This window comes from Triticum urartu, chromosome 3A (genome assembly GCF_056163025.1).
Source record: "Triticum urartu cultivar PI428250 chromosome 3A, HENAU_Tu73, whole genome shotgun sequence".
Classification (NCBI taxonomy): domain Eukaryota; kingdom Viridiplantae; phylum Streptophyta; class Magnoliopsida; order Poales; family Poaceae; genus Triticum; species Triticum urartu.
Genome location: NC_141875.1, coordinates 179,434,604 through 179,438,347, shown reverse-complemented (window position 1 = coordinate 179,438,347; position 3,744 = coordinate 179,434,604).

Here is a 3,744-nt window from a genome sequence, read left to right as displayed (position 1 = left end):
TAATCCAGCACTCCCTCATCCGAGAAAAAGAAAAACCGAGGATAAGGCTAATGAACGAATGTTCGCTGTCTGCGGCTAAACGGTGAAAACCGTTCGTAAAAACCAAACGTAAAAACGGGCGTTTGCTAAATAACTAAACCAAAAAAATAAAACCGAACCGGATCTAATAAAAAACGGAACTAGGGTTTACGAAATAAAACCGATCGGTTTTCTAAAAAAACCGGCGGCTACCTCGAACTCCGGCGGGATCCGGCGAGTCGGTGGCGGCGGGGCTCCGGCGGGGCGGCGGTGAGCTCCAGCGAGGCGGCGCGGGCGGTGGCGCGGGTGGCGGCGCTTAGGGTTAGGGTTCGGGTGGCGGGGCGGGTTGAATGGGCTGGGGCGGCAGCTTTTAAAGGCCTGGCCCGAGAAGTCCTGGCCGAATACGGCCCTAAGTCGGTTGGCTTTTTTTAAAATAATTTCGACGCGCAGAAAATTAAAGAAAATAAATACTAAACGGACTCCAAAAATCCTGAAATAAAATTTCCCCGTCCTCTAAAAATATGTCAGACAAGGTGAACATTTATTTGGGCCTAAAATGCAATTTTGAAAAACACATTTTTTCCTAATTCAAATAAAATAGCGACAAAACTCCGAATAAAAAATCTTATTTGATTTTAATATTAAATCTCTGATATTTCTTTATTTTGAGGAAGTCATTTTATCCACTCTCTTTTATTTTTAATAAAAGAAATAATTCAGAGAAAAATAATTAAAATCAAACGATCCTCTTTTCATAATTCGAGAAAATCTCAAATATGAAAATAACGAAATCTCCAACTCTCTCCGTAGGTCCTTGAGTTGCGTGGAATTTCTATGATCAAACAAAATGCAATAAAACATGATATGCAATGATGATCTAATGTATAACATTCCAAATTGAAAATTTGGGATGTTACATGAACAGTATCCTGTGGAGTCCTGTTTTGCGGTACGCCACACCCCTCCTGATGAACAGGACGAACATTTTGAACGTAGCGCTCCAACACAAGTCCGTTTCCTCCGTTTTGCGGTACGCCACACCCCTCCCGATCAACAGGACCCCCGTTTCGAACATAGGAGGTATGTTTCCTCTGTTTTGCGGTAGCCAGACCCCTCCCAATGAACAGGATCCCGTTTCGAACGTGGCTGGTCGAACACAAGGCCGTTTCCTCCGTTCTGTGGTACGCCAGGCCTCGTTTCCATCGGTTGTTCCGTCCAAGCCCTTCCGATGAACACAACGACGCATTCCGTTCTGACCCAGCTGGTTGGCTCCCCATGAACACGACGATGACGCAGTTTCTCCATTCCGACCCAGCCATGTACACGAGCCCTGGCCCTACGTATGCGCGAGTAGGCATTCGGGACCCTGCCCGTATGTACGTACATGGCCGTATTTTCTTTCTTGCACACTGGCCGTTGTACGTACGTGTACATGCTACGTGCGCGCCTCTACTACGACATGTGCACGCCTCTACATCGACGAGTATGTACGTACACGTTCGTGACCAGAATGACAATGCTACATACGCTTTGACCAGGTGGGTCCCGACTATCAAGCACTTCCTTGAATGCGAAGATGTAGCTGGTGGGTCCCAGCAGTCAGGGGGCGAGTCATTTTTTTTGCCCGGACGCACTTCCTTGCGTGCGAAGATGTAGCTGGTAGGTCCCAGCAGTCAGGAGAAACATTTTTTTTTCCGCAAAATATAGTTGCCCGTCCGGTGGGTCCCTGCTATCAGGTGGAGGAATAATTATTTTGCGCATAATAAGGAGGCACTTCCTTGCAGCCACCGTGGACCCAGCTGTCAACCTCTCCATGTACAGTACTCTTCTGATGGAAGTCGTTCCTTGACCACGTTGACCATGCCGTGCCGAGAGCACCAGGGCGGTGGACTACGGTGAGGCCTAGGAAGGGGACAACGCGGAGCCAGGGAAGACGCGGTAGTGGAAGCCCGCGTGGAGAGGAGTACGAGGGTTCACTGGTTCGGCTGCGGTGTGAGGATGCTGTCGCCGCAGGGCGTGGCCTGCTACCTCTTGAGCACTACGTTAGTTTTCCCTTGAAGAGAAAGGGTGATGCAAAAAAGTAGCGTAAGTATTTCCCTCAGTTTTGATAACCAAGGTATCAATCCAGTAGGAGATCACGCTGAAGTCCCACGCGCCTACCCAAACAAATAAGAACATCGCAACCAATGCGATAAAGGGCTTTTTGATTGTTCCATGCTATTATATTATCAACCTTGGATGTTTTATATGCGTTTATATGCTATTTTATATTATTTCTGGGACTAACCTATTAACCTAGAGCCCAGGGCCAGTTTCTGTTTTTTCCTTGTTTTAGAGTATCGCAGAAAAGGAAAATCAAACAGACTCCAATTGACCTGAAACTTCACGGAACTTATTTCTGGAACGGAAGCAATCCAGAAGACTTGGGGTGTACGTAAGGGAAGCAACGAGGAAGGCACGAGGAAGGGGGGGCGCGCCCTCCACCCTCGTGGGCCCCTCGTTGCTCCCCTGACGTATTTCTTCCTCCGATATATACTCATATACCCTAAAAACTTTGAGGAGCATAATAGATCGGGAGTTCCGCCGCCAGAAGCCTCCGTAGCCACCGAAAACCAATCTAGACCCGTTCCGGCACCCTGCCGGAGGGGGGAACCCCCCACCGGTGGCCATGTTCATCATCCCGGCGCTCTCCATGACGAGGAGGGAATAGTTCTCCCTCGGGGTTCAGGGTATGTACCAGTAGCTATGTGTTTGATCTCTCTCTCTCTCTCGTGTTCTTGAGTCAGCACGATCTTGATGTATCGCGAGCTTTGCTATTATATTCGGATCTTACGATACTTCTCCCCCCTCTACTCTCTTGTGATGGATTGAGTTTTCCCTTTGAAGTTATCTTATCGGATTGAGTCTTTAAGGATTTGAGAACACTTGATGTATGTCTTGCACCTGCTTATCTGTGGTGACAATGGGATATCACGTGATCCACTTGATGTATGTCTTGGTGATCAACTTGCGGGTTCCGCCCATGAACCTATACATAGGGGTTGGCACACGTTTTAGTCTTGACTCTCCGGTAGAAACTTCGGGGCACTCTTTGAAGTACTTTGTGTTGGTTTCAATAGATGAATCTGAGATTGTGTGATGCATATAGTATAATCATACCCACGGATACTCGGGGTGACATTGGAGTATCTAGGTGACATTAGGGTTTTGGTTGATTTGTGTCTTAAGGTGTTATTCTAGTACGAACTCTATGATAGATTGAATGGAAAGGATAGCTTCATGTTATTTTACTACGGACTCTTGAATAGATCGATCAGAAAGGATAACTTTGAGGTGGTTTCGTACCCTACCATAATATCTTTGTTTGTTCTCCGCTATTAGTGACTTTGGAGTGACTCTTTGTTGCATGTTGAGGGATAGTTATATGATCCAATTATGTTATTATTGTTGAGGGAACTTGCACCAGTGAAAGTATGAACTCTAGGCCTTGTTTCAATGCATTGCAATACCGTTTGTGCTCACTTTTACCATTAGTTACCTTGCTGTTTTTTATTTTCAGATTACAAATACCTTTATCTACCATCCATATACCACTTGTATCACCATCTCTTCGCCGAACTAGTGCACGTATACAATTTACCATTGTATTGGGTGTGTTGGGGACACAAGAGACTCTTTGTTATTTGGTTGCAGGTATGTTTGAGAGAGACCATCTTCATCCTACAC